The 24,625-nt window shown below is 39.9% G+C and overlaps 1 long non-coding RNA gene across 1 annotated transcript; it reads right to left on the minus strand.

The window, feature by feature from the left end:
* Window positions 1-1,919: 1,919 nt before the first annotated feature.
* Window positions 1,920-14,332, minus strand: zmp:0000001301. The gene is made up of 18 exons (XR_317176.2): window positions 14,307-14,332; window positions 14,040-14,112; window positions 13,886-13,928; window positions 13,286-13,364; window positions 12,103-12,191; window positions 11,673-11,819; window positions 11,471-11,522; window positions 10,463-10,563; window positions 10,014-10,099; window positions 8,393-8,474; window positions 8,218-8,303; window positions 8,034-8,121; window positions 4,616-4,664; window positions 4,315-4,405; window positions 4,077-4,177; window positions 3,821-3,905; window positions 2,428-2,532; window positions 1,920-2,062 (listed from the first exon to the last, which is right to left on the minus strand). It is a non-coding gene; the product is annotated as a rab9 effector protein with kelch motifs (long non-coding RNA).
* Window positions 14,333-24,625: the final 10,293 nt, after the last annotated feature.

The raw sequence follows: 24,625 nt of genomic DNA on the forward strand, positions 1-24,625 counted from the left end.
GACTGCTTTAAACAATCCAAATTATGAAACAGTTTTTGCCCTGTGACATTTTTGCTGGGATAAGCTCCAGCCCATGGGTGGATGGATTGATGGGTGTTTATGTGGAACAGCTTGAACTTCCCCCTTTAAAGTAGAATAAAAGACTTCATATCCACGGTTTCATCAGATAAACAAAATGTTCTACAGGTGCCTTTTTACTGTGCTTCCAGTAATTCTGCTGTGAATCACGCAGCTGTTCTGGAGCTCGTCATGGTTCAGCAATTTGTGTACAGACAGACGACAAAAAAGAAAAAAATCACCCTGAAACTGGTTATTGTCTTCTTGTGAACACTCAGATGGTGTCTACTTTTCCCAGCAAACAAATAAAACAAGAAAACAAGTGTGAGCTGCAGTTCCTCCAGTGTCCACCAGAGGAACCAAAAGTGAGTCAATCTCCATAGAGTCCCGTGTTAAAATATTCAGCTTTACAGCAGAAATAAACATGTTTACAAAACAGTTCTGGCCTCTTAAGTTCTCCCTTTGTCTAAATAGAGTCACTGGAACTCAATAGATCAAGTATTTCATGGCATTTGTGAATTTTGGATATCTAAGGAGCTTGGAAAGAAAAGCGTCTTGACTTCAACATTGTTAAGTTTGTGTGTACACAAACTTAACAATGTGGTGTATGCTGTACAGTGCAGCGAGGAATGCCCAGACCTCTACATTGGAGAGACCAAACAGCCACTTCACAAGCGCATGGCACAACAAGAAGAGCCACCTCCACAGGACAAGACTCAGCAGTCCATCTGCATCTTAAGGATAAAGGACACTCTTTCGAGGATGCCAATGTTCACATTTTGGACAGAGAGGACAGATGGTTTGAAAGAGGAGTGAAAGAAGCCATCTATGTCCACTGTGAGCGACCATCTTTGAACAGAGGCGGTGGTTTACGACACCAACTCTCTGCCATCTATAATCCAGTTTTGAGATCCCTTCCCAGACGCCTTAACGCCCACTCACATCCTGGGCCATCTGACCTCAGGAATCACATGATAAGGTGGGGCCAGGTTTCACAATGAGCTCACCCGAAACCCTGGCTGATTGGGACCCACACCCAGTTTCACACCTTGGCTCATGTGATTAGGTAGAGGATCATCAGGGGGTCCTTTTGTCCCTCTTTGGGGGGAAACTCCCACTGGGTTTAAATCTGGGACTCTCCACCATTTGACCTTAGAACTGAAGAAGCTTCTCTGATGAGAGGTGAAACGTCTTCAAGCAACTTAAAGAAGTCCAGACGCTTTTCTTTGCAAGCTCCTTAGACTACGATGACCTGGATGACTGAGAACCTTCACAGATGCCTTTTGGAGATCTTTAATCAGATTATCTGACAGAAAAAAAATGGCTTTCTGTGAGGGACAGACCATCTGAGAATTTCATGCTCCAGAGTCAGTGCAATTCTACTTTTTCATCAGTCTGTCATTTAGCACTACTCAGCAGGTATCTGTGTGGGCAGTTATGGGTGTAGCTTGCTAATAAAACTGTATTTTTCTAATAATGCAGCACTCGACCCTCTTGTCTAATTATGATTACCTCTGGCTCCAAAGATACAAAAACTAACCAAAACTTAAGAAAAAAAAATGAAAATGTCAGTGACCATAAATTTAGAGTCAAGGCTTCAAAATATCAGAAACATCATGGCTGCATCCATCCACACATCAGGCTAATAAACACTGGGACTAACCATCAGACGCTTCTGCAAGTGAGGCCATTTTTTTTATTCTTATGGAAGGCTGTTTCGTTGCTGGGGGGGGGGGGGGGGGTGCCATTCAAAATTTTGAATTATTTTCTTAGACGTTTTGAGTTAGTAAGTTAAAAGTTTTAGATACCGAATACAAAATTGTAGATGATGACACAAATTTTCGACTTATGATTGCAAAAATTGTTTATTTCTCTCTTTCCATCAATCTATCCATCTATCTCACATTCCTTTGAACTGCTGCATGATGGAGAGCAGGTGTTCGCTGCGTTTCTGGATGTTGCTCTGCTCCTCCTTCAGTCTCTCCTGCTCCTGTAACACCTCCTCCTGAGGAGAGACACATCACACACATCAAATTTAACACTCCCACATATCTCAAATAATGACTAACTGATGAACAGGACTGCATGTACAACAGTTTACCGTGAATTTTTGTCTGCTAAGCTGTCATAAAGACACCTTAAACTGAAAATAACATCAGTGATTTCACATTCTGATCGTTTCCCAAAGCCAGCGCTGGAAACAGTGAAGCTGTGATGTGCAACCCAGTGTGGACGTAAGCCAGGAAGTTAGAAAACTTATTTTATTTGTTTAATGACTGTCTTGTTTCCTGTTTACATGCATGAAATGCAAAAATATGTTAGTGAAGCAGAGTGTGCGTGTGTGTTAGTGTGTTTGCTTGTTTTACTGACTCTGAGTCTGCAGAGCTCCCTCCTCTCTCGGTCATTCTCCTCAGCTCTCGCTCGAAGCCAAGCTTCATTCTGAGAGCGATGTCTGTCCAGCATCTCCTGCAGCTCCTGACACACACACACACACACACACACACACACACACACACACACACACACACACACACACACACACACACTTGTGTAAATAAAGTATATCCTGGGTCTAAACACCTGAAATATGAAAATGGCAGACGAAAGCAAAATTGCACAATAAAATTGCTCTATTAAGTAAAATAAATCATAAAACAGATTAAAACATCTTACAGAAAATATTAGAAACAATATATCACTGATTAACATGTGATTAGGTTTAATTAACTAGATCATACGGGATTGCACTACATTTACTGACTTCCTCTCATGCATTGAATTAGGTTAGTGATCAGATAAAAATGTAATGGTTTCATGGTAGATTAGATTAATGGGTTAGAGTGTGTAAGAGGTTAATGGGTTAGATTAGGATTAAATGGACTTAATGTAACAAGAACCAGGATAAAGTTCCTGATTTGTTTTTAAATTCATTTCCAGTTTTTACTGTTAAACTTTGAAAGGTGTTTTAACTTTTGGGTCTGAGCAGCTTAAATTTAGTCCTCAAATACTGTTCCAGTATTTTGGGATCACAAGCAGAAACTTACAATACACCAATCACAGGTGGTCCACTCAGGGGGATTCACAGGACTAAAACAGGAGTCACTTGTGGTCCTGTGTTCACTTCCTGCCCTCTTGTTGCTTTAGAGCTTGATGCCAAACTGCACATACGATGACCTCGCCTTCTTGGGTCGTTTTCATAACATTTCTGCACAAGCAGATCAAAGCAGCGGATCCATAATTTGGCTCGGCAGCAGCATGAGGTCACTCCATTCAAGGAGGATGAGAGGTGAAAGGTTCAGGTTTGAGGCCTGAAGCCTGTACATGTAAATCTAAAGAGAGAGGCAGGTCAGCAGAGTCACTGACCTCTTTTCCATCTCATTCTTTCCTGAGTTTACTCGATTTTATTGCCCGTCTTGTATTTATCCGTTTAAATAATCTGCTGTATATTTTAAACAGTATTGTTTTTCCTCTTTTTTGATTTTACAATCTGCACCCTTGTCTTGTGTATCCCAAGTTTCTGTAAATATTCTTTGTAAATAATAGTTAGTTACCAGTTTCAGCTTGGATTACATTCACATTGACCCCTTTATCTGGAGCTTTTACACATTAATAGCACCGTCCTTATACCAGAGTACAGAATAACTGTAAAGACTATATATCTACAAGGTTTCTGAAACTATACTCATGTAGCATGCAACCTAAACCTGCCCCAGCCCCCGGGGGCTTCACTGTTGACTTGGTGGATGTTAGAAGGCTGTTGAACCTGTTGTTGTTGTTGTCTATGTGCTTCATGAGCATCTTTCTCTCTTTGCAGAGCAGCTGCAGCTTTAGTCAGCTCTGACTTCTCTCTGAAAGAAAAAAAAAACACATTCAGCCATTCAGGATGAGCACAGGAAATATGATGTTTAGAGGTGAGGCAGTTAAACCTTTAGCCTGATGAGCTCCTACAGTGGGTCACCTCATGCATGTTCTTGCCCTTTGAGTTGTAGTTAAATGTGTAAATGAAGATGTGCATGTACCGATCTAGTTTGTGGAACTCCTGGTCCAGCAGTGTGAATGCTGTTTGGATCATTGTCATTGCCTGATCACGCACTGCGCTGAAGTCTCTGTGGACAAACACCTGCAGCAGGAAATGCAATTTTATCTGGGTTGCATAGTAATCAGAGTTTCACCCTGGTCTTCCAACCCTCTGAATCTGCATGACTTTTTACCACCATTTGAAAAGAATGAATGAAGGCAAGTGTATTATGTTGACACCTGTGGATTCACCATCGTGTTCTTCTGCTGGACGGATGGAGCTGCCTCGCTCAGCTCGTAGCGGACGTTGGGAACTTTTGTGGGAGTGAAGCTGTTAACGGTCAAAACCAGAATGAAACCAGTGAGTTAAAACCGAGATATGAGACTCAAACAGAGCATGACAAGAGGCTCAAATGGCACACACACACACACACACACACACACACACACACACACACACACACACACACACACACACACACACACACACACACACACACGAAAGAGAGCCGGTGTGCACACACAGACAGCAGCTGCTGACCTGTGGCTGATACCCTGGAGACCAAACTCTGACAGAATCTCCTTCATCACTGTGGAGACAGAAGTTTTTTGTTTTTCAGTCTGACACAAAGTTCATCTGTGAGTTCACATGGAGCAAGTGCAGTGCTGTAAATGATGTAAATGTAATGAGAGCTATTAAACTCACATAATGATGATAAAATAGATTCCCCTCTTTGTTGTATGCTTAATTTTAATTGGCAGTTTCATTAATCATTAAGACTTCATGATTGAAAACTTGTATTTCAGTGTATTAAATGGAAAACTAAAATCTTCCATTTAAAAAAAATAATCCAGCCTTTTGCTGTGGCTCCAAACTGTGAGCAGGTGCTTCTTGTTTGTTTTAAATATCCTTGATATGTATCTCCAACTTGGAGTCCATCTGTGCTAATTTAAACGAGTAGCAAACAGTTCAGAAAAACCATGTCTGAAGCTCTGAGTGTTCTCAGAAACACAAGGATGTTAGTATTTGTAAAGTGGAGGAAGTTTGTAACCACTAGGACACTTTGTTAGGAACAGCTACCTGTCCAAACTCAGTAAATAACGAGTTACTTGGTCAGCGAGATCAAGAAACAATTTTAGCAGCACTCCTTGACTGAAGCAAGGTTGAATTGTCTCCACTATGGAGAGGTAACAAGATACGTCAGCCTACTTGACACTTGCCAGATGGCTTTTAAAGAACTCAGAGAGCACAAAGACTTTTGTTTTTTTTACATTTTATTATAACTACTCATTGTTAATTCCTGTGTTTAAAAAATGGCTTGAAAAGATTCTAAAGAAACAGCTACTGTGACTTTAGTCCCAAAAGCTGCATTTAACGTAGAAGAAGACATACTGTGGTTGTGGGGGATGTGTGAAATTGAAAAACTTTTCTTTCTTTGTCTTTCTGGAATGAGTTTGATGTGACATTTTTTAAAAAAGCAGTACTTTTGATTTTAAATTTATCAACTTAAAATTTAAAAGTACTGCAGTGCACAATAAAGTGTGTAAAAACTGAATCCATTCCTGTTGTGCCTATTTAAATGACCATTGACCTCTCCTCTAGCACCATCCTGTGGACAGCTTTGCCACTGCAGCTCCTGTGCTCTTTAACGAGAGCCAAATATGTTTGCCTTTACAGTTTTTTCTGATGGCTTTAACCCTAACTGTGATTCTTATAGCACAATTCCTAAAACTATTAATGCTTATAGAAAAACCACTCACTGAGTTTGCAAAACTAAAACCACAAACACTGCTTTGCACTCAGTTTGCAATTTTGTAACACACACTTTGCAAAACTGTAGGCACAATTCACTGCACAAAACTCTTTTTGCAGAACTTTAAACACTGCTTACACTCAATTACCAAATTTCCAACACACTCCTAGCAAAATTATACACATGTATGGCTATCATTAACACTATTTTGCCAACTGTCTGGCACACTTTCACATGTGAAAACAGTTTTAGATAATTAGTCCACTTTGCAATCAGCCTAAGCACTATAAACAGGCCACAGGTAAGCTGTCTATGTGGAGTACAATGGAAGGAGCAGTAAGAGTGAGAATCAGAGGAGGCCGAGGGAGAGGACGTGGAGGTGAAGAAGTTGGAGGAAGAGGACGTGGAGGTGAAGAAGCAAGAGGGTTAGAGGATGTTAGAGGAAGAGGACAAGGAGGAGCAAGAAGAGGACGAGGAGGGGAAAGAGGAAGGGTAAGAAGAGTAAGAAACAGAATAACTGATGACATCAGAGCTACAATAGTGGACCATGTCATCAACCATGGGATGACCCTGAGGGAATCTGGCCAACGTGTTCAGCCTAAACTGAGCCGCTACACTGTGGCAAGCATCATTAGGACATTTCGAAATGAGAATCAGTAAGTACTTTGTAGCACTGCCATACTCTAATGAGAAACACAACAGTACCATACATGCAAAAATACTGAAATTGTTACTTTACAGAATTGCTAGATGTCCAGATGTTGGGGGCAGAGGCAGAATGTTCACTCCAGAGCAAGAGACCCATATAGTGAACATGGTGATTGCCAATAATGCAATAAGACTGCGCGAAATACAGCAGCGCATAATTGATAATGACACCATCTTTCAAAATATACACAGTGCAAGCATTTCTGCACTAAGTCGTGTACTTGCGCGAGCCACAGAATAAGAATGAAGCAAAGTTCCTTTCGAGAGAAACGCAGCAAGTGTAAAGCAACTGCGATATGACTATGTGCAGGTAAGCTAGTGTCATTGGTTCTGAATTTGGAAGTGCATACTGTAGTGCTGTGCATGGGCCTGATGTGTTGCATTTGTTTTGTCTTGTCCAGAGAGTGATGGAACTAGAAGCAGATGCAATGGGACATGAGCTACTTTTTGTAGATGAGGCCGGTTTTAACCTCAGTAAAACCAGGAGACGTGGCAGGAACATTACTGGACACCGTGCCATCATCAATGTCCCAGGACAACGTGGTGGTAACATAACCATGTGTGCAGCTATAAGCCAAAATGGTGTTGTTCACCATCATGCAACCATAGGCCCATACAACACTGCACACATTACTGCATTCCTGGACACCTTACATGACATGCTCACTGTTCAGAGACCAGAGCAGACCCGATATGTCATCATATGGGACAATAGTTTCCATAGGGCTGCTTTGGTCCGCAACTGGTTTACAGACCACCCATCCTTCATGGCACTCAACCTCCCTCCATACTCTCCATTCTTAAATCCCATCGAGGAGTTCTTCTCTGCCTGGCGCTGGAAAGTGTACAACCGTCATCCTCATCAACAGGTAGTCCTTTTACAGGCAATAGAGGAGGCATGTGGAGATATTGACCAGGCATCATGTCAGACCTGGGTATGGCATTCAAGGAGATATTTTCCCCGGTGCCTTGGACTGGAGGATATCGCATGCGATGTGGACGAAATTTTGCGACCGGACCCAGAAAGACGACATGATGTAGGCTGATTGTCTTTTTTTCCCCTTTTTTTTTGTGAAATTCCTATTTTGTGTTCTGACTTTGTCTTGGTTTTGATGAGTGTGAATAAACACCAATACTTGAAGTTTGGATCCTTGTATGTTTACATGACACTATGACAAAAGTGTGACCTCAAATTGACATCTGTGCACAGAGAAAGCAAAAGCCAGATGTGTTTTGTATTCATACCATCAGTGTGCAATTGGCGCATTGTGTGCTTGGTAGATGATGGCTTGTGTGTACTGTTTGATACGAAAACACCATTTTTACGTAGATGTGAAGAGTTAATCTAGCTGTGTTCGCATTTGCAAGAGAACTACAATGTTTTGATAATTGGGTGACAGGTTTTCTTATTTGTGTGTAGAGTTTTGCAAAAATAGCCAATAGTTACAAAAAATGTGCTTAAGCAATCAGAAAAAACTGTAATACACTATAACGTACCTGGTTGCCTCTCTGATGGGTTAATGAGCTTCATCACCTTTAGGTCATTGAAATTCTGCTCTTCGTTCTTCCCTCCAAACACATACAGCTGCCAATCAAGTAGGCACAAAAAGAACACTTTATTTCATATCACAGTAATAATAAAAAAAAACCTATTATAATAATATATTTTATTTTTGCTGACATGGCTGTGAAGGATGAAGGCGGTGTGTCCATGCCGACGTGTCGGAGGAATCCCGACGTAGAGCGGGACCTTCCACTTCGTCTTCGCTGCAGACACACAGTGTGAAGTATTTACACACTTTAACTCTTCAGATTTACACGAGTCAGTTTTAACTTCTCTGCAGCATCCAACCCACCAATACTGAGCTTGTGGATTTCACTGGACGACGTCACTGTGCCATCCTCATTGGTGCTTTTGCCACCAAACAGGTAGATGTCCTACATGAGATTTTTCCAAAAGTAATAAACAACAAAAAAATAAATACAAAAACAAAACAAAACATTGTATTCAGGAGTCAACGTGACTGTTATTTAAAGCTACGGTTATTTTTGCTTTCCAAATAATATATTTTGATAATTGTATATTTCTGTCTTAACAGCTTTTTTGTTTATTTTGTTTTGTCCATTTTTCTTGTGATTTAAAAAATAATATCCTACTTGTTTTTAAACTGTTATTTTTATACAGCTTTAAGGATATAGCGGCTATACAGGCTCGCATATAGCAAGTATCAGTTTTCAGTAGCTAAATAAAGCTACTTTATTTCAGTGTTTTTAAAAACACTGAGAAAAGATTCACTATAAATAACAATAAAGAAAAATAAAGACTTTGTGGCAACACCCTCTAGTGGTCAGAATAATTATGACAGGGGGAAAAAAGAAGGACGGTGAGCTCATGGAGGCATACAGTCAGCACAGGGAGGAGGTCAGGGTGGATGGATGATAAAAAATATTTAACCATGGCTGATCCAGAACCTAAAGGGACTATTATATATTGCTGTGAGCATGAAAACGGAGGTCCTCTAATGTAATTATATGCACACATGCAAACTGAATAAAGTTTAAATATTTGTTGCATTTCTTGCTTCTATAATGGGCACAAATTCACTGCACTGTCTGTTGCTTTAGAAGGCTGACTCCATCCTCATCTACCGTCACTATTTCTGCTCCTTGCAGCTTCACTGTTACACCTTCTCTATACCAGACTTGTTCTTAAAAATCAGTAGCAGTATACTTCTCCAGTCCTCAGGCATCCTCATTTTCCAAGGTTATATTAAGTACTCTGTTTAAAAGTCCACTGTCTTTTCTCCTGGACATCTCCATACCTCCACAGATATGTCAACTGGACCAAGTACCTTTCCACAGCTGCCCTCCCTTCCACTTGAGAGAGGTGGCAACTGTCCAGCTCTCTCATATATCCTACATTCATGAGATCCTGAAAGTACTCCTTCCATCTTCTCAACACAGTCTTTTTACTTGTTAGTTCATTTCCATCTCTGCCATTAATCACTCTGCCACGTTGCACATCTTTTCCAGCTTGACTTCTTAGTAGTCAATCACTAACAAGTCCCTTTCTACTTCCTTACTGTCCAGCCTCACAACTCCCTAGAAGACCTTACCCTGTACTCTTCCCACCTCTCTAACACTATTTTTTTATGTGTTATTTTTTTCTTTTAGTATTAAGGCCCAAGCAGCCAGAGAGAGGAAGGTCTGGGTATTTCAGACTGTTGCCTAGATAAACTGCAGAAAAATGGATGGTTGGATGGATAAAAATATTAATATTGTGGTAATATTAATTTTAGTACAGCTGGTTCTCCAAAGCATGGCATAGGTAGAAACAAATGAATTATAATCACACCAATTCAATAATAAGTAAAATATATAATAGTGTTTTGTTTTTTTTCCAGCACCTCTGCTACTGCTACTAGTACATTCATATAGTTCATTTCAGTGTGCGTGTGTGTGTGTGTGTGTGTGTACTTTATCATGGTGTGCAGTCAGTGTTTGTCCGCTGCAGGCTGCAGGTGATTCTCCTTTCACCTCCATTTTCTGCCACTGCAGGTTCTCTTAAAACCCAAAGGACATAAAGGTCAAAGGTCAGATGAAGTCATAAGAGTCATGTGTTAGACTTAATTTGTATATTTGCTGTATATATAAGCATGAATGATCTTTTCTAGATACCTGTGAATTCTGATGCAGTTCAACATACACTGTTTAAATCTCTGACATTTGTGTAAATAGAAACTTTTTGTTTGATCGTGTGCAAGAAATAAAGTTGCATAAATAAATCTATCTGGTCATTTTAAAGCGAGTAATCCAAAGCTGCACTAATATTTAGTGGATCTCTATGATCATCTCCATCTCCCACCAAGTGTAATTATTATGTGCTATGTAAAACTAACTGGAAAATGCCTCAGCTTGGCTCTTACCTGTATTGAGAACATAGAGGTCTTTACAGAAGTCTCCTCCTGCTCCATAACCTCCAAACATGAACACCTGATCTCCAACCAGAGCACAACTCTGACCCCATCTACACACAGAAAAAGGACATCTGTCAGATTCTTTGGGTTTCATAGATTAGTATGCTGCCAAAATAGAATTGTCATTGTTTTTATAAAAATCTGATAGTCGTGGTCCTGGACTTTGAAGTTTTGGGGCCTAAAGTATTATTTAGATTCGACATTTTTATTATCATGTTCCTGCTCCTGAGTGTGGTAACAGTTTATCTCAGTGTTCAGTTAGTCACTTCCTGTTTTATTTTGGTAAATCCATCTCTTTTGTGCTCTGCTTTTAGTTTAATAACATAAAAAGTATTTGCCCCCTTCTTGATTTCTTTTTTTCATATTTGTCACACTTACATGTTCAGCCAACAAATTTTTCATATTGTACAAAGATAGCTGAGATTTTAAACGATGATTTCATCTATTAAAGGATGAAAGCTATGCAAACCTATCTGTATTTAGTCAGGTTATCTTTTTATAATATTAAAATTAGTTTCACAATCTGAAACATCTAAGTGTGAGAAATGTGCCAAAAAAACCTTAAACTTAAAAACTGGGAAATGCTTTTTCATAACACTGCATTGCTTCTCTCTCGTTATCCTTGTTCAGTTCCACCTGTTTCTTGTCACCCAGCGGTTTCCTCTGCCCACGGTACCCCTCGCTGTGTTCCTGTGTTTGTAAATCTTTCAGCTGAGCACTGTACATGTAGCTTTCCTCTCACATTTCTCTGAGGTGTTTGGATTTTGTTATTTTGCCTCAGCTTTAAATTTACGTGTTGACCTTTTATTAGCTAAATAAACAGCTTGCTTTTTGTTTTTGAATGCTGTCTTTGTGTCTCCAAATCATGACATCTGATGCTAAATTCCTTCACTGAGCCATGACTGTGAAGCTTGAACTACAGTTTTTGGTGACAGTGTGTCAGAGAAGAAGTCTCACAGGGCAGGAGGCAGAGATCCACTCGTTTTGACCGGTGTCCAGGTGAGAGACACTGAAACAGAGCAGAAAGGACATCAGAATCTAAAATGTAAAAACATATGTAAATAGGGTGATTTGTTTTTATGAAGACGAAGAAGACGAAGAAGACGAAGACGAAGACGAAGAAGAATGAAAGCTGCATAAGTATTTTTTTTTCTGTAACCTGTGTTGAACACCACGAGGTCATCAGTTGGATTCCCCTCCACAGCACCTCCGTACACGTAGATGTTTTCGCCAGCAGCAGCAGAGCAGTGTCTTAGAGCTCTGAGGGCCACACCCCCAACCGCTAAGCACTCCCAGGTCAGAGTCACTGTCAGGACATGGAAACGTAATGAAGTATGGGCGTCACTATGGGGGGCCCATTCTGCGTGCGACTTCTGTACCTGAGAAGCCCATTTAGGCATATACACACTCTATGACATCCTACAAAGCCAAGAGTAGAAAAAAAAGTGTCTTACTTTTTGGCTCAGTCATTACTTGTGCAGACCCTAACCTCACTATTTGAAACTTTGGTCATGTTTTATATGACCCACACACAACACAAATCAAACTAAACTAGTTCATTGTTTCTTCTAGCTGCTGTACATCCTCACCTATATCAAAGCTGTAGACTCCTGGGAGACACTCAGTGGCTTCAGGACTGGACGCTCCTCCAAACAGATACAGCCTTCCTTTCACAACACTGAGAAGGAAACAAAACATGGTGTTTACAGTAAAAATGCATCAGTGTGTTGCAGCATTGCGAGAGCTACAGCTGTAATTATGACTATTTTGCTCAACATTTGTAACCTTGAATATTCAACAGAACTATTTATTATAAAATAGCCTAACGTGAGTGTCCTGGCCCAAGACAGATCGCATTAGTCTGTCTGTCTTGGGCTTTTATAATGGTGGGAGAAGCTCAGTGAGAAGAAAACATGCACACGGATGGGGGAACATTACAGTCATTGTGCTATCACTGAACTTAAAAAACTTAAAAAACAATCAACAAATAACTCAAGTAACCAAACGTGAACCAGGTGAGAGATCCCGTGCAACCATTAATGAGCCTTCTTCAAGTCCAGCCAGAGAAACCTTATCAGGAACTCCACCTCCTCTAGATCTTATTATTGACCAATCAATAGAGAAGCACAGACAACATATGCACAAGGAGGATAATGAGGGAACAGGCCACAGGTGGGAACACAGCTGACACTAATCTGACTGACAAGACAACGAAAGAAAAATTGAGCATAATACACATGAAACATAAGACTATTAAAATAAACAAGAAGTAGAAAGAATGAGATCGAGACTAAGATACATGGGCTTGACAGGGTGACTGGGGAGAAAACAGACATGGGTACATGACTGGGGAGGCTGAGAAACACAGGGATGAGACTAGGGAAGACTGAGCTCAAGAAACACCAATATAGGGCTAGAACATAACAAATGAAAACTGGGTCGAAGACCCAAAACCATGACACCTTTTTTTTCTAACTATAGCACACAGCAGGAGAAAAGGCAACTCACCACTAGAAACTCTTTGGTTTTGGGTGGTATTCAGAGCAAGTGTGCAGGAGAAGGACACACAAAGTCCACTTGATTGCTTTGAATTCTGAAGATAGTCACCTCATTTATTGTTATCTGTCTCGATTCAATGGAGAATATGCTAAATGTGAAATGAATTTATGTAACATTATTTTAAAAAAATGTCTATTTCTTTCTGACACTGACTGATTTCAAAATGTTTTAAACTATCAATAATTGGAGTTCAGAGTCAGTGCTGTATTTTACCACAGAGTGTGCCCTTCTCTGGCCGAGGGAACGTCGCCGCTCTGAGGAATCTCCTCCCAGGTCACATCTTCAGGAGTCACTACAAACAACACCAAAACATCAAATGCAAAGCCTTTTAGTTCTCACAAATCTACACTCGGTGTCTGTGTGTGGCTGTGCGTTTGTGTATGTTTATTTTGGTATTCATGATATTTTATATAGCGTAAATAAAACTGACCTTGCCACTGTAAATGGACATACTGATAATTTTAATCAGATGTGATAATTATTCCAAACCACTGGAAAAATATAATAACTTTCTTTCTTTTTATTTATTTATTGTAGCTTTTTTTACTCCCAGTTTTCTAAAGCCTATGGTGCTTTTTAGGTTGTTTTCCTGTTTTTAATCATCATGGTACAATTTAAAGAAGAAGATTTTTTTTGTCGTGGCTTTTTAATTGAACTGAGCTGTGTGTGAACTTAAAACTGAGTTCAGTAAATGGGTTTTAAATTCAGCATCATTAACATCCTAAAACTTTGCTCAATAGCACTTGCAGAAGTCCAAACCTCCAAAAATGCATGCGAGATAAAGCACATCAGGACTACAGCTGCATGTTGTACCTGTTAGCATGTAGAAGTCACTGAAGTAAACAACACTGCCCTCCTGAATCAACCAGAAAAGACTGATTAGCAGAAGCACAGACCACCCAGTCTCCATGCTTCACTCATGTTTCACTGTGACTGAATAAAAAAGAAAAATAAACAGTGGTCTCACCTCTTGACTGATGCTGCAGGCACCTCCGAAAAGAAAGGCAACGTCTCCAGCCACGGCTAAAGCATGGCCGTGTCTGTGGATTTAAAGAAACACACAGAAATAGAAGCGGGTCAGACATCATCTTCACTGAGCTTAGTATTATGTGTGCAGCAGTTCTTCACCAGGTTGTTTTTTACCAATATGATGAACTTTAGGTCACCTTTGTCTCTAGTGAACCTTAGTCTTTAATGTCATCTTACCCATTGTCTCTGTCTCTCTCCTAGTTACCTTTTTGGACCCTTTCCTGGAAACATTTCTGTTTGGAGGCTCACCTGCCCGTGGACTGTAGACACTCCCAGCAATGCTGATTAACCTGCAAGGGAAAGACCTCAGCAAACTTGCCTGCCCGCTGTTCATTCCCAGAGTGTCTGAATTTCCCCCTGTTGAGCTGATGCTCCTCTTAGCCCCAAAACCACCTCTGAGATATGTAAGGCAAAGGGCCAGACTCGGAATATTCACAGTCATATTCCTTCTCCTTTGGAACTGCAGTTAATGCAACTCATTTCCAGCAGAGCTCGTCTGCACATTGTTATTATAAAGTCTCTCTCTCTCAGTCCCACTGGCAGTCATCAATAACCATTGCCAACTGTAATAAGCTACAAAAAACTGCCAATAGCTGTTTGAGTCTGCTCACTGAGTCCATTTTGAGCACAATTATTACAAGAATGAATTATGATGAGGTGGATGAAAATGTTGGCACGCCATTAAGTTGGGCATTCCTAAACTTAAGACTTTTACTTATTACAAGCTCATTTTGAAATGTAAAAAATCTTCTATAGCCCACCAAAGTCTTTATTCACATTAGCATAAGAAGACATATTTTCTGCTTCATGTTGTCATTGATTCCTTTTGATCTTCTGATGTTTGGTTTGAGGTTGATTCTTTATCAACAGCTTTACTTTGGCCAATAATGCTGCATTTTAGCTCTTACACTAATGAGCTATATTAAAGAGATCAGGAGCCAAAATAAGCCAGAAATCAAGAATAATGTAAAATTTGTGGTAATGTTTCATTTTTAAATCTTTTAAGTTTGTGTTATGTAATATTTCTGTTTTTATGGTGATAAAAATTAAATTACAAATTGAAAAAATGACCTCTTGCGGCCCACGCCATCTAAAATCACTGGACTGGACTTATGGTATATAAACTGACGTAGCCATGAGTGACATCATCCACTGATATCCACTGAAGTACCCTAATGCCTAAATTATACTTTCAACATCCATGAGTTGACATAAATTTTGTCATCAGACGGTGACAAGCCTGTTTTGTGGTTTCCCCCACAGAGAATGTGAATTTCAATGCACCAATTAGGCATGTTCTCGAATTCCAACAGGAATGACTCGGCTGTTGGGTCTCCATCTGTCCATGTCCAGAAACCTCAGGACAACCAAGCTAACCAAGCTGACCAAGGAACCTGGAACACTTCAACAAGCCAATAAAGTCACTAAACTATTTAAAAGACATGCAGCAATGGAACTGGGGGCTTCCCATAAACTTCTATCCAACCAAACTTACTTTTGCTACCAGAGGAGTTGCAGGTTTAAGGTTTTAACGTGATTAAACTCAGTTTATTTCATTACTTTAATGGTCTACTGACCTGATTGTATCGTGTAGAACAACCTTCACTATAACAATGTCACAATATACTAAGCATTATCACATGTTAGCATTTATACACTAATCTTTCAAGAGTGATTGTTACCTGTTTATTTGTGGTATATACTGCATCAGAGCACCACCTTTACATTATTTAGGTTGGCGCACTCACCTTGGACTTGGGGCTTCTCCTTTTATCTCCTTCTCCAACCAGTGACCGCTGGCCAATGCCATCTTCACACCTACTGTGTCTCCGTCTCTGTCTCACACAGTTTTTCTTTATTGGGGTAACAGCTGTAACAAGCACATAGTTTGTTTTTCAATCATGAAAATATGTAATTTTTTTAACTGAAATTTACTGAATCTGTAAGAACAAGTAACAGCTGCTAATAAAGGCACAGGTACCAATGTGTTGTTAAAGAGCATCACACCAATTTTTTCTCATAAGCCCTAAAAAGTGAAATAATGCAGCCGAAGTTTTTACTCGTTTTCGAAAACATATTATGAAGATTGTCATTGTTAATACAGTCTGATATTTCATACTCATATTCTCTATACAAAATTCTTCCAGGTGTACACATAATATATCCTTACTCAAAACAAACTGTGGTTCTTGCAAAATTCAATTCTTAATGGTGACCAAACCTTAAATTTTCATGCAGTTTCCCCTGCAGGTGGTGCCACAGATGCAAGGTGATCTCAAAACGTGCCTTTTTGTAGCTCCAGTTACGAACACCAACAGCAGCAGCGGAATAAAACCCACCTGTGGAGGTGTTTGTGTCTGCCAGGAAATCGGCTTCTTTCCTGTTATTTCGTTGTTTTATTGATGCTGGATTAAGCCCACAGATGAGTCATCTCAGCTTCACAGTCTGACAGCTGCTCTTTGAGTCTCAGCTTACAGGTAAGCTACACTTCCCTCTGCAGGTAGACCGTTACCCAGCAACACCTCCAAACACAGAGCCGAGTCAAGCAGGTCAGCATTTAACAGGATGAGAGTGAGAGCAAAGTGCAGAAAAAAGTGAGGAAAACACTCTTTAATATACACGTAACACGAAATCCACTCATGTTCTACACTTTGCTTTAATATTCTCTCTTATAACAGCTTCTGTACAGTAGGTGGCGCTCACTTATTGTATTTGAGTTTGCTATCTACGTTTTTCTGTCTGGTTTTCCACTTTTTTCCATAACTGCAGTGTATGAGACACAGTAGTGCAACAAAAACTCATGACTTTATGTTTTTAAAACTCTTTAAAGTTACTTTTATGAATGTTGACTATATTTTTCTAAATGAATATAACATGAAATGGATTGAACTTAAAATTAAGTCCATGTGACTTATATTCAATGCATAGTTAAGTAATGCACAGTTAAAATAAACCAGTTGGTGCAACCTGACCCTCTTTAGCTGAAGTCTTACTTTTTCTGAGACAGGTTTGTTTACATTAAACATGAAACACAGCAGCAGTGTGCCAACTTTATCTTTGATTTGTTTCCAGGTGCTTCAAATTTCAGCCATTTAAAAGCTGCACTAACTTCTAACCGAGCACAGTATTAAATTGTAAATGTGTTTTTATAAAGACCTTCAGCTGCAGTATAAATCTAACTGTAACCAAGAGACTGTAGTGATTGGGCTGCTATAAATACATGAAACGTGCAGACATGCAATTAGAAGTGAGGAGAGACAGGGGGCGACAAACTCATAAAGAAGTAAAGATGACAGGAGGTGGAGAAGGGCTGAAAGTGAGAAATCCACAGACATTTTTAGCCTTTGTTACCTTTCTGTTATCTATCACTGATAATAAAAATGCAGGCTTGAATGTTTAGTGTTTACTTGCTGTATATGCTCAAATGTGTGTTCAGGCTAAAGGAAAAATTAATGCAATAGCCTGTCATTGGCACTCACGGGGTAATAACTGATCACATTTATTGCTTCACTGCAGAGAAAAGATAAACTACTTTATCCATACTTACTACAGAGTAAGGGCCTGTCAGTCCTGTTGTTTGGTGTGTTAACGTGGCTTATGTTGTTTGAATTATGTACTTCACTAAATTTGGTCCAAAATCTGCTTGTTATTTAAAACAAACTGCCTGAATTTCCACTCAGGCTGAATTTGGGCCATTGAAGGTTTTATAACTTTGATCATTTCAGTATTTTAGGCATTTTCTAACCCAAAAACACAACTCTGGGCTCCATGGAACAGGAAGTTCACAGCAAAACGACCTGCACCACATCACTTATGAGCATGTCAGAGACAGACTCTGTGACGGACCAGCACACCAGATCGGCTGGGAGTCACCAAAGAACAGCAGAACTGGCAGGTCAGCCACTGGTGCCCTATTTTCTTAACAGGTTCACACTGAACACATGTGGCAGATGTGAGAGAGTCTGGAGTGGGGTCTGTCGCTTTGATTTTCAGCACAGCAGATGAAATGGACTCTCACTGGTCTCTGTTTCTGAACCAGCTAATACCCATGAAGTTCAACCAACTCTGATCAGTGTAAATCAATTAATCATTTAATTCTTGATTGCAAAAGTGTTCTTGCATTGGCTGGCAATGAGGAATTCCACATGGATGTGGTTTCCGTTTAAAGGTCTAAATGAAAGATTAAAGGCTTCTGTAAACACAGCATGCCCTTTAAATTGCCCAAAGCCAAAGATTTGGGCTTCTGGTGGCTTGAAAACAGATCAAATGGTACATACATGTGTTTTTGCCAGAGAGACGCTGAGTCACCTGCATTTATCTCCGGAGTGTATAAATATGTGTTCTTTCAAATGTATCCATGGAAATATGATTTGCTTTTAACTGGTGGAAGCTCCAAGATGCCTGGTTTCTCCTCAGTGCACCAGCTGCTGCAGGTAAACACGGGGCCAGAGAGAAAATCTTTGATTTCATTTCTGCAGACACTGCCTCACATCTGTTTTCTTTTTTGGAGCATGATCACAGCTCATCTCTGCCTCTGAGGCTCTTCATGTCCGTGTACATCATTCTTATGATCTTTTTGGCCTCACTGGGTAGATTAAGGCACTAAAAAGTGTAATCACGGCTATCCTTTATGTGTGGAGGCAGAATAATGCTTCTAAAATAAGACGGTGATCACTTTAAATGTTTCAATCTGCGTCTGCTTCTCTCCTGATTGATGATGCGACTCGGCCGGTCACGTTTCCCACCGTCACCACTCTTTTTTTTGTCATGTTTTATTCATACAGACAGTAACACACACACATACATAACGACCACAGCCACAGACACGTGAGTCTCTCGTTTTTTCACCTCCGTCTGCCACTGTCAAACCAACCGGGGTCCAGCCTCGTTTTCAAAATAATACACACACGTTCACCCAATTTCTCAGTACTGGTCTTCAGGCTGATGGAAATCTACTGATTTGAATAAATTATGTATTTAAATCTTTAATTAATTAAATGTTGCGAATAAAAACTGATTCTTTGATTTTTGATTTTTTTTCTATTCCGCCTCTTCACTTTTAGCAGCACCTTTATTGTGAAAGGTTTATATCCGCTCTTGTGTTATTGTTCTGCCTTATATAAGACCTTATTGTCCCAACTTGACTTGAAAACGTGCTTATCCATGGGGGTCCTGGCCAAGCAGACGCTCTCACAGTCCTTTTTCAGTCACTTTCTTCATGGCTTGTAAATCAAATAGATGGTCCGGTTTCTGTTCTGGCCCGTCAGGCTCAGGGAGGCTCTAAGACACAAATATCTCCAATGGACCGAACCGTACTCAACTGATCATCAGTCAAGTTTAGTTTATCAGACAGGAAATAGAGTTCGGCTTTCAAAGTAAAAGAAATTAGCGATTAGTTTCTGTTAGTGAAATGTGGAAATAAACATTCGTATTTCTTTGGGTCTTTTTAGCTTAAAAACAATAATTAATTCTCTTGTAGTTCTTTTTTAAATTTTTGAGGATTTTATCCAGGCATGCTAGATGCTCTAAGGCTGTTATGTTCATTTTCTCTTTGTAGTAGCTAACTCTGTCCAGTGTTTTAGATATTAGCTAGGAAAACACAATTGCTTATTGCTTTTCTGTACTGTACATGAGTATGTCCATTTTAATATTTGAATTGCGGCTTATTTTATTGTGATGTAATATAAATCTAGGTTTGTTTGTTTGTTTGTTTTTCAGATACTTTTGTATTATTGCTCTAATAATACACTTCAGTTTAGTTTGTGTATAATTGTTTAGAAATTTATGCCCCTTGCCTTTTTAATTCTAGCAGTCTCTAGGGGTAATTACTTTGTCATAGAAGTTGACTGACTGCAAACCCAGGCCTGGTATTTAACTGTGACTGGCTGTGGATGACTTATGAGTTGATATGCTCCAAGAATAAACGTTACCAAAAGACATAGTGCCTCAGTAACCCTTCTTTGATGCTGAGTCTGCATCTGCATCCACTCGACTGAAGAGCATTTTTTTTCTTCTTTGATATGACAGTAACAGCATAGTTGTAACTATAGTTAGTAGAGCAGGGCGATATGACCAAAAATATTTATCACGATATACGTTTGAAAATTTGCGATAACGATATAACTGACGATATAATTGACACTAGACAAAATACTTTACAACTCCACAACTTTATTAGTGCAAAAAAAACCATTAATGTATTTTCACTTAAACAAGCAGCTGGTTTTTTTTATCTGCATTAAAGTTATATAAAAAAGTAACAGTGCAAATGCAAATTCCTTGCTGACAGTTTAACCAAAAGGCATTTCCAGTGGAAACTGGCCGACATATCCTCAGCATAACCATGTATAATATCCACAAAACTTAAAAAGAGGTTATACACACACAATACGGTAATATTATGTTGAAGCACTGTACGTATCACTCCGCGAGGCTCCTGCCTACGGTAGCCACAATGCTCCAACAATCCATCAAGCAGTGCGGCTTCGTAGCTTAGCAAAGTTGTACTGAAACATTTGACAGATTTTCGAGCGCCGTGCACGACATAAAATCGTTTCGAGGTCAGTAAACACAACCAGAGTTCATACATAAGGCACACGGGATTATAATCTGTCGATTTTCAGAAAAATCAAAGGATTGATTTTAAGTGTGCTGTATTTTCCAAAAAACACGGTAATAACGACGGCCCGCTAGCATGCTCTACCAAAAATAACGATCCACTTTCGCCCTTCTCATTCTGCATCGCCGCCATGTGCGTATGTAAACAAAGGCACTGCGCATGCGCGTTTTACCGATATTCTATCGGGATATTTCAATTTCTTATCATTGCCCAACATTATACCGGTATTACCATGAACGGTATGATATGGCCCAGCCCTAATAGTTAGTACAGTAATCCATTATGTTACTGTATTACTGAAAAGGAAATGGTAGGAAAACTGAGCCATACTGTTGAAATGTAATCTGTTAACTTTCCCTTTGCTTGTGAAGAAAAATATCTGAACCGTTTAGCAGAGGTGGGTTGAGTATCCAAAAATTGTACTCAAGTAAGAGTAGCATTACTTTAAAATATTATTACTCAAGTAACAGTGAAAAGTAGTGTTCAAAAAAGTTACTCAAGTAAGAGTAAAAAAGTACTTGGAGAAAAGACTACTCAAGTAGTGAGTAACTGTTTGAAATGTCAGATTTATTTTTTAAATAAATGCTATCAGACAAACAAAAATAAATAAATATACAAATTTTTGTATTTTCAAAAGGAATACATGTAAAAAGATCAACAAAATAAGGCACAACAATTCTAATTTCCAGATTTCAGTTTTTCACAACATAAAGCTTTTTTCACCAATGCCTACAGTAAATAATATAAACAGTGCAAACAATTTCCAGTGACAAGATATGCTGTAAACTTTACATTCACTTTTGCTCCAAATGGCACAGCAGCCTCAGAGAAACCATTAGAACGAGGCATCTTCAACATATGTTCATACAAGGCAGCTCAGTTTACCATAAATTGTATGGGTGTGCATCTATTTCTGCATATTTAGCAAAAACGGGCATTTCTTCACTCAGTGAAGTGATGGTTAAGCTTCAGCAGCCGTTTGCTCTCAAGGTTCTTTCTGTGAAGCTGTAACTGTTCAGCAGTGAACAGGAGTCCTGCATGACTGAGAAGTCCTTCACAAGCTCCAGATGCATGAAGAGCTGTATTGATTTTGATCGACAGCTTCTTGATGTGAGGAAAGCCATGCAATAGATCCACACCTCCAGTGAATGGACATGAAAGGTACCTCTCCAGCTCCCCTGCTTCTGGCTTTCCTGAACCCATGGATCCATCATCTTAGCCAGTTAGGCTGCTGTCTGTGCTGGCCTCATCCAGCTCTGAGTCTAGGTGATGTCTGATGAAGTTGAGACCTGTGGAAAGATGTATGGTTTTCAAAAGAATTAGGTCTGGTCATTATAGTTCTGTATACACTGCCAAGCTGCAGATGTTTGGCAAGAACATTTGATCACACTGGAGATGTTTTTTACTAACTCCTGTTGAAAAACAAAATCTTGTCATTCATATCCCACACAAACAGTTTGCAAAGAATTCCAGATTAAGTTTAAAATAAGAACCAATAGATCCTCCTTGCACTGTTTGGCTGTTACTCTGGGGAAGGACTGGCCATCGGCCCACCGGGTAATTTTTCATTTTTATGGGCCGATGATTTTTTTTTTGTAAGAGTATAAACAATGAAAGGTGGTGGATTGGCCAGATGCTGGTCATGTGTAAAAAATAACTCAGTTGTTTGGTGGTGGCTATGGCGGAGCTTCCACAGAGGCCAGCAGGTGGATGAGGGAAAGGTGAGGCAGGAGGAGGAGAGACCCGAGGCGGCTGCAGGTGAAATGAACTTCAGGTAAGAAGTTATGACCTGCAGTGTATCTGGGTCAGATATAAACCAAGTTCAGGTGTAGTTTATTTTCGTTGTGCTGACTTTTTACATTCAGTTACAATAACTCGTACTGCGTGCTAGCTAGCATGACGGAGTTTCTATACAGCTGGTGGGTGCTATGATGTTACTGATAGTGAACTTTATTTTATTCATAAGGTTAGTTAGTAGAGTTTCCAACCATCCCGTACAAACGGAATCGTCCCGCATTCAGAAAAAATATTACGCGTTTCATATTGAGCTGAAAACAAACAGAGTTTGTCCCGTACTTCAGCTACAATGGAAAAAGACACAAAGCTGGAGTTATTCTGTCTTTACGCTGCCAGCTGCCTCTTCTCCTCTCATCCTCTCCCCCTCCTTCTCCTGTTGCTACTTCAATCATGAAACTGATCAATGATCAGCTGATCGGCTTTTCTCTCTTGCTTGTTTATCACCCACTTTGTGCCAGAAAGATGTTGCACTTGATCGGCTGTTGTTAGAATTTATTTAATATTAATTTCTAGTATCAGCTGATGTTTGTTGGAGCCAGGGCTGTAAAAGCTGCTGGTCATGATATCGGTTTGGTTATCTGGTGAGAGGGAAACATGAAGATGAAACCAGGAGATGTCCTTACTGAATCATCAGAGCTGAACAGGTGATGGAGAAACAGGTTTACCTTTTAGGTGACAAGAATGAGTTGAAGTTATGAACTGTTTCTGAGAGACAAATAACACCAGGATCCTTTTCTAAGTAGCTGACAGCTGGTAACTGTGCAGGGGCGGGTCTAGCAAAGTTTTCCCAGGGGGGCAGGTAGGACATTAACAGGGAGAGGGGGCACAAAGAAATACTTTTCTTTCTTATTCTCATTTAAAAAGTTTTTATCTGACGTAAAATGTATAGAAATCATACATATACCAACAAGACAGTGTACATCACTGTCACAACAGCGTCTGTTTTCATTCAAAGGCTTTATGGTTTTTCCTATAATACCTGGTGGGCCGGTCTCTAGTCAAAATGCCCGGACTGATTTTTTGTCCCAGTCCAGCCCTGGCCATGACTGGAGCTGCGATGTAGCCTCTAATCTCTCCATGGCTCTCCTGAGAAGACAAACACCTCAGTCTGCGTGGCTGCAAAATTATGAAAAACACCCCTTCCAACCACAGGGTAGGGAGTTGGATGAAGCTAGCCTCCAAAAGCTGGGCATACACTGTGCAATTTTTTTTGGCCCATTTTGAGCCAATTTTTCAGTCGCGCAACCATTTTGGGGATCGGCCCGAGTTTCGCCTTAATCGTGTGTCATGCATCATGTAGTATACATGGGGTAATAAAAAGCGATTAACACCTCACGACCAGCTCCAAATCATCAATCGTATGGTCGCAAGAAAATCAAACCTGTTTGAAATCCTGTCGTCCCTCAACGCAGCCTCTCACACTGCGCATGCACAAACAGAAATGAAAGTGAAAAGGCGGAGCAGCATGGCAGTGGACATGAGATGGAGGCACAACTTGTAGAACTGTGGCAAGCTCATCCGAGTACGGAAGCGTAGAGCTGCCACCCAGGCAAAAGAAAAATAGAGCTGTATCACGTTATAACGTGAAAAGTTTATTGTTCTAACAATATATTTTTCATGTTAGTGCAATATACCTTTCACGTTTGAACAATATAATATCACGTTATTACACTATACATAATTATCACGTTCGTACAATATAATATTTATATTGTACGAACGTGACAATTATGTATAGTGTAATAATGTTGTTAGAACAATAAACTTTTCACGTTATAACGTGATATAGCTCTATTTTTCTTTTGCCTGGGTGGCAGCTCTACGAATCCGTACTACACTTCTGTATTCGAGGCTTTTCAATGTGGCCTCACAAAATTATCACGACTACAACCACGAAAAGAGTTGGATGGACATTGCTGCTCAATTGCAGCTGCCTGGTCAATGTGTTTCATGAGTAATTTAGCAAAGTTGATGGTGGTGGTGTGTGTCTGTGTGAGTGAAAGATAGAGAGGGAGAGCAAGAGACAGATTTTGTATGATAAGCTTCATGTTATGGACGCACAGTTTGAGCACTCAAGTCGCACCAGAGCATCAGGCCGTATAGTGTGA

The sequence above is a fragment of the Haplochromis burtoni genome, unplaced genomic scaffold, assembly GCF_018398535.1.
Source record: "Haplochromis burtoni strain Fernald_Lab_line unplaced genomic scaffold, NCSU_Asbu1 Contig_382, whole genome shotgun sequence".
NCBI lineage: Eukaryota > Metazoa > Chordata > Actinopteri > Cichliformes > Cichlidae > Haplochromis > Haplochromis burtoni.